At 43.0% G+C, this 14909-nt stretch overlaps 1 protein-coding gene across 3 annotated transcripts in view; it reads right to left on the bottom strand.

Annotated features, from left to right (window-relative positions):
• Positions 1 to 14909, bottom strand: part of RANBP10 (RAN binding protein 10) — a 66751-nt gene that overhangs the window by 31137 nt on the left and 20705 nt on the right. The gene's annotated exons all lie outside the window — the stretch shown is intronic.

Genomic DNA, 14909 nt, shown 5'->3' with positions numbered 1-14909 from the left:
GAATTTCTTAAATGTAGAAATGCCAGATATAACCGGTAAATATTGCAAAGAAGAGAGATTAATCCATCCTTTAAAAGTGTTTTTCAGGCAACACACCAGTCTTCTCTTTTTGGGACTCTCATGTCCTTGCAGAGGACAGTGCTCCCATCGCTGTGGCCACAGAATGGTTCAGTGAATGCCACCTCAATCTACTAACCCTTCCCTGCTGACTTTGGTTGCTCAGGATGACTTATCCTTTCCTCTCTTAGGAGACCAGCTGTGGCAGGTGGGGAGTCACGGGGAACCGGCCTCTTCCCAGAGAGTTTAAAGAAAGCACAACATGCTCTGTCTTGTTTTAAGACTTCAGAAGAATCAGGATCTTCTCCAGCTCTTTAGAGCATTCCTATGAATTACACAATCAAAACCATGTCTCACAGACAGAAGTACTGCTATCAAAAAGCCTGAGATAGACACAACATTAATAGCAACCACCTGTGTTTTAAACAGACAGCTGGACTGTGCCACCTGAAGCAGAAGAAGATGCTTTGACCATCTACTGACCTAATACAACCTAAGGGTAGTGCAGAACCTGTCAAACATGGAGCAATGGTTTTGGCAAAAGGACTACAGAAGAAAAGCAAAGACCATGAGGGAAGAAGGGTTAAAACGCAGAACGTGCACATCCTATGATAAGGCAGAAAAAGACTGAGCACACTGCAAACCCCAGAGAGGAGCCCTGTGAAGGTGAGCTGGAGCACTTCTGCAAGCCATCATTTTCCTACAAAGACAACACCAACGTGAGGGTACTAGAAATCTAAACCCGTAAAATGGTGCTCAGCTACATGTACTCAGGTATCTTATCAGCAGGACCCACATACTCAGGGTTTCTCAGAAAAGCATAAAATATTTGGTGCCTGCCCCAGGCCCTCTATTTATTGTACCACATGAACAGCAATGGGAAAGTCAGGGAATGGAGCAAGACTGAAACATGCCAAGGTCCAGGATTTTGTGCCTCATGGCAATGTGGGGGAGTGAAAGGTGTGAAGGACTCATAACAAATCCTGGTCTAGAAATGGGGAACAATTTCCTCTGCTAAATCCCCCACATCCACAAGAACAGAATGAGATGTCCCAACAGTCAGCTTCATCTTCCCTCGGACCAGCTCCAAACAAGCTGTTGACAGTAGCACCAGTTCCATTTAATATCTTCATAAAAGACAGAGACAGCAGCACAGACAGCTCAGTGAGCTCAAAAACGATGCCAAATCGGCTTGCCAAAAACAAAGGAGGGAGTGATATGGGCTCTAGAGTCTGTTGTCAAACTTCCACTGCCAAGACTCCATCCAGTAAAAATATTATTGAAATACTGAGTTTTTAACACTATGGCTCCTTTCCACTATCCCTTTTATTTTCTCTGCTGCTGGCCTGTCAAAGGCTGCTGTCGCTTATCTATTATTTTAGTCTCCACAAAAACTCACCTGTTAGATGTTTGTCAGTTCAGAACTTCTCTGATGAAGCTGTTGGCAACTTCAGACGGTAAGTCTAACCAATTTATCTCCTAGGCTACTTAATAATACAATCAAAATACAAACTTCTGTCTCTTCTGCATAGAAAACACTCCTAGCATTACAAAACACTTAATAAGAACTTGTAATCATTTACATCTAAACTGCCAGATGCTTACACACCACACATCAGGTAAGGTTACCATGAGAAATGCAACAGTGTGCCAAACCACAGGGACAATTCCACAAACAATGTGTGCCAACGCAGACACTACAGGTTCTGCAGTATAAGAAAAATTTGTAAAAAAGGTTTCGCTGCCTACCACAACCGAATCTACTGAAATAAACCTCCGCCTGCAAGACTCGTGCTTCACAGTATCAGGACTTGCTGTACCACCAAAGCTGGCGATAACTCATTGGTGAGGTGAACTCCAACAAGAAGTGACTGAATAAAGGCTTTGAGGACAGTGGCAAATTTGGTATGTATTGCAGCAGTGCCTGGAAAAAGCCTGATTTGAATCATATTCTCCACAGACAACCACTAATACAACCGATTAAGGAAATCTTGCTCACACAGCATTTTGCTAACAATATACACAGTTAACTTTTTAAACTCAAATGTTGCATAATGCTGAATCTAGACCCGATGCACCACTAAGTGTTTTAAATCTAGGCTATCAGCCTTAACAAATCACCATGGTGACCTGAAGAAAACAAGCCAGATTTGTGTGAGAGAACTTACTGTACTTGCCATAAATATAAGCTGAGTGGTGTTAATTATATGCCTAACCATTAGTTATTTATTAATCGAATAATGTATCAGTACTTCTAAAATTCTGCCCAAAATAAACATGAGAATAATGGCATACAGGTTATTCCAGCACTGGCAAACTTCATCCAGTCTTCTGAAATTTCCTAGTAATCTCAATTAAAAATAATAATCATTACTTCTAATACTACCAGGTCAAAGTTATCTCAGCCTGTTGATTTAAGTAGCACATCCCTATCAGAACATGTTTGGCATTACTTCTGCTTAGCGGCAGAAGAGAGAATAACTCATCACATGCATTTTTCAAATACAGCCTCCAAGCTCTCTCCAAACACAAAAATATTTGCTGAAAACTCAGGACTTTTCTGCATCATTAACAATTTACTATCGCCACCTAGTAATAAGTCTATGATACTGCAACCTTTTCTTTGACTCTTACGACTCCACTCATGCCTCCAGTTAATAACTTCCTTCCTGTACAAAATCTAACAATTCTAATAATGGCTGAATCAGATTTCTCATATGCCTTCCCCATACTTACATTTGCAAATCCTCCAGACAGTTTAACCTTCATACCTCTTGTACTCAAGTACTTCCAGAAGCCAAGGTTGTGACCCAGAAGGCAGAGGTGAAATATTATGTGCATGTTCTTAAAAAGGTTGGCCATATAGGATATGGAATCAACCCAGGTAAGGATCCTCTTCAAGAAGTGAGACAGCACAAGTATAGGACACGCACATCTCTTGCTCTTTCCGAATGGTGTTACCACTGCCCAGCTGCCCGCAGCACAGAGACGCACTGAGCCTGATGGAGATTCTGTTCACTCCATGCTCCTCAAAGCATTTTCTTGCCATTAAATTGTCCAGTTCTCATTTAAGAAGATATTGACACCATCCATTGTAGCCTGTGACATGCAAATACACAAGTAGAACCACTCTGCAGGTGAGACCTCAGCAACTAGTGAACACTTCAACCTCCAGACCCAAAATATATGTGTAGTATTTATTAATAGCCAGACAGATGCAGAATAGCTCAGACCATACAATCAATCAGAGAACAGGAAAAAAGAAAAACAGAAACCATTAGAAAGGCTTGGGAGATATTTTTATATATCCAGCACCAAACCAAAGTTCTGTTTGGCCTGCTAACAAGAAAAAGAAGGTATGTTGATCTTCTTGGCAGACAATCTCGATCCCAACACGGGGTGAAAAAAAAAAAGGACCAGCAAGCTCCATTGCTGCTGCTTGATAAACAGGCCAGAATTATGCAATGCCGGACCACATGGCAGAAAAGACTTGAGTTACTTCAGGACATGGTTGCAGGATGAACTCAGATGTTCACTCCTGTGTGAGCACTGGAGCCAGATGAAGTGTGCTGCCTATTACCCCGAACCACCCTACACCCATCTCTGCTCAGTCCCACCTCAACGATTCAATGTCAGTCCTGTTTTACTCTTAACTTTTGGGGCAGATCCTAAAATGAGCCTATGTTCTGTTTCTGAGATCAGGCTCTGCCTCACAAAGCAACAACTGGAACATGGTACTGCTGGGAAACCATTCACCTCTCAGCACTTGGGAAATTACACATCATTTTAGCTTTTAATTTCAAGAGTGTCAGCAATGTGTGCTGAGCTGCTTCTGGTAGGCACTGGGTAATCTAGGAACACTTGGACCTGGATATACTGCTCAACTTCAAAAGCACGTAACACCAGGCCATGTACAGGGGCAATGCAGTGCAGGATGCTCTGATGGAAATCACCAGGAGCAATAGGTCTTTTCTGGCCTGCTGTTCCTTTTGCAGTGTGAAGAATGCAAATGGATGACATTCCCCCCATGCATCAAGGTTCAAACATGCTAGACTTTTCAGAGAGCACGAGAGAACTGGGAAGCCAACATTCATAAGGATCATGGAAAAGATGGTTGTTCAGTCATTTATTCCCTAACATCACAGATTCTTCCTGGTCTGCCACTTGCCAGGCTTTAAAACATGGCAGACAGGTGGACTTTACCACTGACTTGTGGATGACTCCCTGTTCACATACATTCCAGGAGAGAAACATGTTCCACTGCAGCTCGGCCCATATACTCAAGGAAACTGGTACCTGGTGCAGAAGCTGCTGCAAAGGGCAGGACCCTGTTCACAATATAAATTCACTGGTAACCTGATCTGTGATCAGGAAAAGTGATGTCAGTGAAGTATATATTTGATCATATAAAGATGGAAGATCCTCAGAAAGAATCTGCAGCAAGATTTGTAAATAGTGGGTTTGGCTCTGTTATATCCCAAGTAACGTGGAAATTTGGAGGCTTATTCTTCAGAACAGACTCCAGAGACTGCTCTACAGTCTTTGCAGTGTCTGCATCTTTCCAACTTTTAACTGTACCTTCTTTACCTACTTTCTCTCTTTGTATTTTGAAACACTTTCCATTTTTCTCCCCCCAGCTCTTGTCCAGTATCTTGCCTGTGGCGTTCCTCTTCCCTCTCCTCTGCTGGCAATCTGAGCTTCCCACAGCTGCCCAGGCCAGGGCAAGCAGTGCACAAGCATTAGCCACTGAGTGACAAGAACTTGTGTCAACACACTGAAATAAACCAAACCAAATAATTTTAATTAGATTTATTGAATCCAAAGTCCAGCAGAAACAGATGTACATGCTTGTACAGTGCTTGGGGAAGGGGATGTTGAGGTTGGAGCCAGCTACAGAGCCCAAAGTCGCTGCTGGACCATGTTCAGAGCCAGCTCCATGCACTGCGCTGTGCAGCCTGCTGATGCTCACCCAGTTCTGGGTCTTTAGTAACAGCAGAGCATCAAGTCAGTGGAGGGGAAAGTGCATTAAACAGAGGTTGAACAGATGAATGTGGTGTGGCAGAAGCAGGATGTTGCTGTTCGGAGCTGCTTCTACACTGTTCTGGGCACAGCAGGCCCAGGCGGGGAGTGGTGTCTGAGGGGACAGGACAAAACTAAATATGGGGAAGAAGCTGTTACTACAACAAAAGACGAACCACCCTCTATTGATGGCTTGATCACCTCGTAGTGGATTTGGCTCTGGCAGTGGACGTGTCTTTGGTGTATGTTAGCTCAATGCAGTGAAAGCACACTTTTGTCCCTATGGACAAAGCTGAGCAGGTGCTGGTGCTCCTACAGCCTTAGAAGCTAAATGTCTGGTCAAGAAAAGACTGTTGCCCCAGGAAGCATCTGAGATGCTGCAGCATCTCAGCTGTAGTCCAGTTTTATAGCATCTATGCCAAACCATATGAAGTTGCATAAACACCAGGTGAGAGCAAGGAGGTAGCACTGTTGTTCTTCATTCCGCCATGTTTCAGAATCAGATCAACTATTAATGTTGCAACACATCTTTCTGTTTCCATAATCTGCCTACAAAATAGCTGCTCAGTGGCTACAGGAACCCATGCTACAGGTCTGGGTTGGTGGAAATAGGGGGCACGGTCCCGGCATGGAACAATTGTCTAGGTATAGTCACACCAGCAGCTGCAGGACAGGAATAGGCCCAGGAACAGTGTGCTTAGTGTATTACAGCATCGTCCTGGCAGACCTTCAAGGGCCTGGACATCTGCCCAGAAAAAGTCAAGGAAAAAAAAGAAAAGTCCCTAAAACCCATTTACCTAGGGGCACCAGGAAATGAAATCCTAACTAATAACGTCTCGCTTTTTATCTGTGCACCCTTTTTCTCATAACAGCTTCTGCTTCTTCTGCAAGGTGGCAAAATTGCTTCAGATGCAGAACAGGCCCAAACGCTGCACTGCAGCATCAATGGATATACAGAAAATAGAACCACTTAACCTCACAGAGGACAAACTTCTTAAAGCAGGGATTGGACATGCTCAGTTCTCATAGTCTTTGTAGTATCACACTGAATCATGTACAAGGTAATGGTGAACACACCACTGCACACATCCCAGGGAGGGACTGCTGCTCCGTGGCCTCCCTCTCACCCCAGATCCCAGCAGATCAAGTAGATCCATCCAAGGCCAGTTTGGCCCCTACAAAGCAACGCCAGCTGATGCTAATCAGAGAGTGCAGGACTCTTGGCAGCTCTAGCTGTAGGTTTGGCTCAGAGGTTATTCCATGCTTTTTGAATAAAGTACTTGCACTTGCAACTGTAAAAAACGACAAAGCTCAGACAAAATCCTCATGGCAGAAGGACTTAAACATGTGGCAAGCATCCAAAGGAAAAAAACAATCCCATCATCTCTCTCACTCTACCAGAGAGCAGGAACAAAAGGACACACTGACCCAAAAATCAAAAAGACTCCAAGAAAGCAAGCTAAAAAGGATTGCAAGAGTTTGGGAGGTCCAGCAGAATGGGGGTGCTAACAAGCATTGCCTGATTCGCCACGAAGGCGAGAAGCAGAAAGTAACACTGTAAAATCTCTTTTAACAATATTGATCTGGCATGGCGATTTTTAGACCAGATCAACAACTCCTACCATTTGACAGCTACTGCATGTTAGGCTTCAAAACAACAAACCACAGTCTACACTTAATTATCTAAAGTGACACTACCCATTGACTCACAAAGGGAAAACACAAAAGCAGAAGGCTCTGGATGGCTGCAACATGGGCAATACCTCATCAACAGGAATGGTCTGTTCCACCTGCCTCAGAGATTTGTTAATGAAACTGTTTCACTATTATTTAGCATGCACGTCACCGCAGAGTAATCAAGATTAAAATCCTACTTCTTTGAGTGAATAAGCATGGCAAGCCCTCCTAACTTAGAAGCTTGATGGGTCATCCTCTGCCACAGACAGAACATAAACTGGTCTTCCCCATACCGGAGAGGTCAAGACAAGCTATTATACAAACCATTTATAGCCCTGCTAAGAACACAACATGGTTAAAGCACAACTACAAAGCAGGTTTGTTCTATCTACAAAGGCAAGGCTCAGAAAGAGCTCTAGCATGATCAGGTCACCACTGTACTATTATATCTATTATATTCCCTGACACACCACACTGGAGGGGGTGGGGGGAAGTGAAGAGGTGCAAATCAACGCAGGACAGGGATAAAAAAGAAAAAGGTCAGATGAGGAGTTTTCCCATTTAAGTGGCAGGGGCAAAGAACAAGCTGGATACAAAAGCTTATCATCTACACAGGTTTCAAATCACATCATACTAAATAATTCACATTTTCATCTACAGGCCAACTTTTCAACTTTCAGCTGATGGGCAAGAACACCTCTATAAAATATTAAGACATCTTCAGGAACATCTTGCAAGGTAATGGGCAAAAGCCATTTCACAGAAACGCTGAGGCAGGGCAGTTAAATGACTCAGCCAAAAGCAATGCTAGAGCTCACTGCACAATGCAGGGGGCTAGCATCCAGAGACTATTAAAAACAATCCATAAAATGGTATTTAATGAGGTAAGAAAATTACGAACAAAAGCCATTTCTATAAACACAAGACCTTATGGAGAAAGAAGTCTTTTGAAAGGAGCACATCTCATGATGTTAAGGGGTTGCAACAAGGCCTTCTAGATTCTAAATGGAGGTTTCTTAAATACTTGGCCACACCAATTAAGGTAGAGCAACAGGGTTTTCTGAAAAGGATCATATTTATCCATCAGTAAAAATAGCTGCTATCCAGCAGTTTGAGTTGTAGTGAAATTTAGCTTTCTGTTGATGTTACCTTTTATCTGAAAGGCTGAAATATTAGGTACAGCCACTATAAAGAAATTTTTTAATCTGAAAAACAAATCAGTGCTGATTACAACTCTTGTTGACAGCTAAATTGCTGTCTCTAAATCGCTAGTTGACTCTTGGCTGTCACCAAGATTGCCTGGATTGTCCATTCTCTGTGCTACAGCTGGAGTAGCTTGGGATATTGGTGAAGGCCAAAACACAAACTCCACTATGTCATTTCCCTGCTCTGCTTTGGAAACCCGGTTTTCACATGGCGTGAAACCAACACAAGTCCACGCACAGGCAGGCTCCAGCACAGCCGTACCACATCTCTGAGGACATGTTGCATGAGGCAAGAATGCAGAACCTCATCTCCAAGGGATGACAGCACAGAAATCGGGGCACGGAAAAGCGCGGGACAGCCATACCCCTGAGCCATCACCCACACTGACCTCTGAGCATTTAACTGCAGCAGTTTTTCTGGCTGAAGATAGGGCAACCAACACAAGCAAACAAATGAATTTAAGTGGGTCTGAAGGGGAAGAGGGCAGTAACTTTTACTGCATACAATCCTAATTTTCACATAAATAGCCATAAATAAAACATGAGATTAAAGTGAATTCAGAAGGTTATTCATTGCAATTCTGTGGTTCAGGAACTGTTTTTGTTATTCTCCAGCTCTGAACACACCTGACAGTGTCACGTCTGACCTCATTTGAGGACTTAATCATCACCACTCTGTCACTCTTTGGCGAGTGTCATGCAGTGTCCCCACGATATCTGTCCAACTCCCCAGGCCATGCCAACTCGTCCAGTATCAGCTCTCAGCAGAAGGCTCATGTTTTAAAACATGTCCCACCTAAACAAGTTGTATCCAGCAACGTGCGAGATAACCTAATTAGGGGAGGTACACCTAATGACCAGAGCACAGGACACATGGCAACAGAGGCTTTGGCAGCCATGAGGGTCAAGAAAGAAACTGCACATGCCTCCAGGTACAAATACAGCTGCCAGTTTGGAGTTTCTTATTTTGCTTATTCTGAACAGCTTATAAAAACCAGGTGAGTCCACCCACTATAAATGACAGACCCGATTCAGCACACTGCAGCACCATGACTTCAAAAAACAAGACCTGTTGGGAAGAAGGGAATGGTCCTAAATTAACATACACATTTGTGCATTTCTTGCAGTTCCTGCAGAGCATGTCCATAGTGAAAGTTCGTTAGATATGTAGCCACCAGGATGGCTCAGGGTCCCTAAGCTGGACTCCTCTGTGCCCCTACAACTTCCCTTCTGCAGTCCTGGATATGTCAAGCTCCTTTTCCAGGGCTAATTACAGGTACACAAGACATGAGCTGACCACCTTTGCCTGGGTCCATGGAAGCTGTTGCCCCAGACAACACCAGCCATGTGCAGGACACCATGCCCAGACAAAGAAGCGGCAGGAAAGATAAACGCTACTGTGCTCATCAAGACCAAAAACCTTGCAAACTACTGCTTTCAACAGAATATACGCATTTTAAAAGAATGGCTGACCTGAATTGAGGTTATTCAAACACACTAACAACACAATGTAATCTACAATATCAATTCACATTCAATTCACACTCAACGTATCTTTTATAAAAAAAAAAAAACACATCATAACCATCCTTGTAGACCACAAACTTCCCCTTCCATACCACAATCCACCCACACACAGTACAACCACTTAACTCTTTTAATCATGTACCAGTTGAGTTTTAACTTTGAATCCCTCCAAAATTTAGATCTTGTAATTCTAAACTTTGTCAGAAAGTCCACTATTGATATGTGAAAAACTGAAGAATGTGGAAGAATGAACGTCCAGTTCTTCTAGGAGCTGAAGATGGGATATGAATTAATTCATAGCAAATACAATACTCTGTATTACTTAGCCTTGTCCAGTGGACTGAATAGTAATTAGTGGCTGAAGTGCACTAATTGTGATTCTGGAGCATGTTTGCTAGCTTAGTTTAAATGAAACAAGAGTAGCAAAACTGAAGGTGTAAATAAAAGTACAGCAAGTGGTAACAACTAGAAGATTCACTTAAAAAATACAACCCACTTCCAAAATAAGTGAGTCATGTAGACAAATACAAAAGGTTCTGGCTTACAAAGGCCAGTTATCCCAAATCTATTGTAAAGTATAAATTTTTCTTAATAGCATGTGTTTATTACCCAACACTGTTCTAAGCTCCACAATAAGCTTCATCAATCCAGATGTGCTCTCAAGTGGTGCAGAATCCCTCTAAAACTCCATTCTGCACAAATGGATCCCTAACTCCGGAGCTGAATCAACACACTGACCCACTTTGTTCTCATTTATTCCATGACGTAGCACCGAAACCTGCAATTTCTAAACATACCAATAACCTCTTAGGACATTGGAGACAGATACAAATTACTTTTTCAGGTCAAAACTTAGTTAAGTTGGCAGGAACAAGGGTACCCAAGGGAAATTTTTGGAGCATTTCTCAGGCTGCTTTTCCCCCTCAGCTCCTACTGAGCCTCAGATTTTTGGCATTGCTAACTGCTCCCAAGTAAGCTGCATTTAAGCAACAGGACACTTTCCTAGATGCTCCAGTGCATCTTGCTAAAAATACATTTTTAATGTTTGTTCAGCATGGGGAGGCAGAGCCAGCAGCGGTAGGATCACAGCCCTCCGTCCTACAGCCTCCGCAGGTCAGAGGATCTGTCGCTTTGATCTTCCACACCTCTGGAGTGATTAACAGCATCCCCCTTGATTTATTGTGAATGAACTTGTGGTGGCCTCTACTTCAGACTCCCACTGCAACAGGCTTTCTGCACAAGAAGTCACTGTCCTTTCATTTCAGATCACTTCACCAGCACCACGAGGATTTCTGTAGGTGCTCTCCCCCCATTGTACGCTGGGGCATTAATAACCCTGGTGCACTCATCACAGCCTCTTTAACATAAACCACACACAGCCAGAAGGCATTTGGTTCAGAAACGTTCCATCACCATCCACCCTTCCACAGCCCAGGCATTGCCACTACGAGCACACAGCCCTTCGCAAAATAGCTAATAGCCCTTCTAAGCTCAGTAGCTTCACAAATCTTCGATCGTTTGATCATCTGGACTATAAAGTATCAAACAGACAACAGCAAAACAAGCATATGCTTTCATTGACATTTGTTTTCAATGCTTTACTATGCGGCTGAATGAAACAAAGCTCAGTGCAAACAAAAACCCAATCAAGTTCAAATATTGGCTGACTAATCACTGAAATAAAGGGTATCCAGCCATCGCCTTCAAACAACTTGAAAAAAGGCCGAGAGAGATTAAAAATACTCGAGAGACGCGGGCAGTCAAGCTGGCTTCAGCCCAGCCTGCCCAGCAAGATGCTCCTTCAGAAAAAGTCTCCATGATCAGTGGATAACTTAATTGGAGGGCACACTCAGCCCTTAATTAAGGTTTTCAGCACACATCTCAGGTGAGAGCAATATTTGTTTCTATCAAAAATAATCTCAGACCACTGCAACCCACACATTCAAATTTCACAGAAGAGTTGTTTCAACCTGCACTGCCTGCATGATCAACTGGGCCAGCGAACAGACCCAAGTTAATAACCCCAAAATCCAGCAATGTCCCCCCCGCCCCCGTTATTATTAACCCAATTACATGATCCAGTTCACACAGCCCCACAAACTGGTTTGCTGGGATAAATGAGAGGGTACCAGCAGCATAAGCAAGTTTGTGGGTAGGAACTGGTACAGCCAGCTGAAGAGCTGCACGTGTAACTAAGTCCTGGAGGTGTTTCTGTAAGTAGTTCTGGCAAAATGCACATCTATTTACTATTTCTTTTAAAAAGATATATTTATATATATCAACCCTATATTTTCCTTAACCCGACATACAACAATTAATCGCCATCTTCTAGGATTTATGCAGGTACTAAACAAGTGATGTTTTTCTAAAATTCCTTACAGGTACAACAGTTATCTGTATGCAAATCACACACCAAAATGAAGATATGGGTACTATTCAATGTGGGCTATACTTACTGCCCAAATAAAATAAAATTCCTGACAAGTCCAATCTCCTCCTGGCTGGCAAAGGAAAAGGTTTCAACATGGAGTGGCAAGCAGAGTTGGGTTATATACACTAATTCTTCACTGAATTGCTCCAGCAGGACACAGTATTGGTATTGCCATTGCCAATCTATCAAAGTAACATTAACAGATCCAAATTGCCACTAAAAGTATTAAATGTTGAACCAGCTTATTCATCAGGAAAAGTTTCCAAGACAAGGAAAGTGTTGGAAGAAGCTGCCAGAAAGATAGTGAAAGACTGGTTTAGACACACACCTGTCAGGCAGGACTGATGCATAGTTCAATTAGCTTCAGATCAGACGATTTGGTGAGGTCTCATCTTCTATAATTATTATATTTATCACCGGGACTAAGTCCTTTAGCACAGGTCATTCATTTGTCATTGGAACCACACAACGAGACAACCCAAAGTGTAAGATCATAGATAGAAATGAAATTCTTTAAACACATCTGAAGTACCAAGATCCCCTGGCAATCACAAAAAACACCACACCAAACACACAACAACCAAAAATTAGCTAGAAGGAACATCTGGAGGTCTCTAGCCAAACTTGTCACTCATGGTAGGTTTAACTTCAGAGACAGACCAGATTGCCTAGAGCCTTGTCCAATTGAGGTTTGAAAATCTGAGGCTAGAGTCTCTCTAGTAACCCATCCCCAAGTCTGATGAGGAATAATGTGTCTCCTCTGATAACACGCAAGATATGGCAAGAAGAAATGGTCATATCTACAAATATCAACAGAAACCTATTATCAAGAGGAGAATGCAATGGAAAGGAAGGGATCTCCAAACAAAGCTAAAATGGAAAGCCCATTCATCATGTTGGTGGCTTATGGAGGAGGATGGATGGCTTCCACAGAGCATGGGGAAATCTTCATTCCCAAGTGCTCATTTCTATTTTAGCTACATGTCTGCAGAAACAGATTGCTCACAAGGACCCTTTGCTGAAGAAAGGCACAGGACAGCTGGTCAAACTGTTTCTGGTTTTGCTGACCTGGCTTAAGTCGTTACAGTCCCAGAAGCCAAACCCCAACAGGCAGCAGGTTTCTGTACACCAAATTCTGCTGGCTTATCTGGCTGCATGCTAATTCAAGTCTATAAAATATTCTTGAATTTGAAAGCTTGTTCTTCGAGTAGGGAGTCTGAAGCAGGCAGATAGTGAATAAGCCAAGCAGTATCTTTTCATTTGAAAAGGTGAAAAAAATAATCAAAGTTCCATAAACCAAAACAATGGTGAGTGGAAGCTGGCGCTCCCTTTCATATGTGCAATGTTGCATAGCAGGGCAAGTCAGTTATTAACCAGAGGGTGTTTAAAGTCTCTAGAAGTGATTGGTCAGATTCTATCTGTGCTGTTTCAGAATGTGAAGCAGGGTATGCCTAAGGGTATGGTTTCACAACATTTTAGGCTGAATTGAGACCTTGCTGCTACCACAGAGAATCATCCCTCCCTCCTTCTCTGCCTGTCTGGGTTCCCCTCAATGAGCTGGAATAAATGAAATGTTATCTCTCAACAACCACCAATGTATTTTTAGCTGGGCTCAGAAACACTTCTGGATTAAGAGCTAAATAATTTTTTAAAGGGATTTTTTTTTCAGATGTTACGTTCAGGATGCAAAGGTAAGAGCATTGCTCCGCGAGTTCGGAAGGAAGCAGCCTGTCACAACCCCAACACTGCCGAAAAGCGGGCAGGTCCCTGCCAGGCCTGGCCAAGGAGGTGACAAGTGCCAGAGCCAGGGGCTTGCACAAGGGGACAGGAGGAAGGGTCGGGTTTGATGACAGTCAGTTAGATCAGTTCAGCTGTAACATGTAATTTCATCCTCAGATACCAAAATGCTGAGCACACATGAAAAAAAGTTGTATCTGGGGAAAGAAGTGAACGGATATTACAAGAGAAGCCACGAGGTTAAAGCAGAATGTTTATTAGTGAGTGTTCCAAATGGCTTCAAAAATTTAAAAAAATAACAAAAAAAATCACAAAGACACGTCAGAGTCACAAAAGTTGGCACTTCAATAAAAATCCCACAAAAATTTCACATCTGCTGATTGAATTTCAAAGCACAGGCCACAGAAACCTTGCGTCGAACAGGAACAGGCACTCTCCCTTTAAAAGCCGTCTCTGTTCACAACACAGAGAGGTGTAGCTTAAGAAAACGCTCAGGTTGCTCTGACCACACTTCCAAGCTTCAGAGAAAGCTCAGCACTACCCCCACCAGCACCCAGCTGGGCTCAGGCCAAAATAAATTGGGCATAAAGCACAAATGCCCAGACTTGGAACTGGATATGGCCAAAGTGTTTGTTCTGGAGGGGGAAAAGGAGTCCAAGACTGAACCCAGCAGCAAGGCTGTTCTTTGAATTATGCCTGACAGGGTGTGAGGATCCTCACTGAAAGCAGGAACAAAAACGGGACCAACTTTGGCTCCCACACCGGGCTTTGTGCTCCCAAACTTGCAGCGGGTCACATACCATCCTGCCAGTGCACCAAGCAAAAACTGATCTGTGAAAGCACAGTGAGGTAGAAAGGGTCTAAGGAGACCAACCTGGCAAGGTCTCAGGTCACAAAAAGTTAAAATTACACTTTGACATGAAGCCAAGTCAAGACTCCAAAGTCTGTCACTTCTTTGTGAGTTCTCACTCCGTGCTGTGAAGGACCTGATAACAGTTAAGCCTGATACATGTTTCTCACTTCAGTTACTTGAGCAATATGCTATAAAAAAAATAAATCAGACTCGCTCTCCAAATGCCAGGAAGATAATTATTGAGCTGCAATACAGAGCAATGCAGTTCATTTTACACAGATGATGGGAGATCGACCTAACTATGCCCGCAGAGTCACCCCTGGCAGGATAATCTGCATGTGATCAAACAAACAACAGGTTCATAGGATCAAATTTGTGCAATTCACTGCTAAATACGTGTTAT

Source organism: Streptopelia decaocto (assembly GCF_964273445.1).
Source record: "Streptopelia decaocto genome assembly, chromosome: 11".
Classification (NCBI taxonomy): domain Eukaryota; kingdom Metazoa; phylum Chordata; class Aves; order Columbiformes; family Columbidae; genus Streptopelia; species Streptopelia decaocto.
The sequence above is the reverse complement of the archived record's forward strand: the minus strand, read 5'-3'. Positions and strand labels throughout refer to the sequence as shown.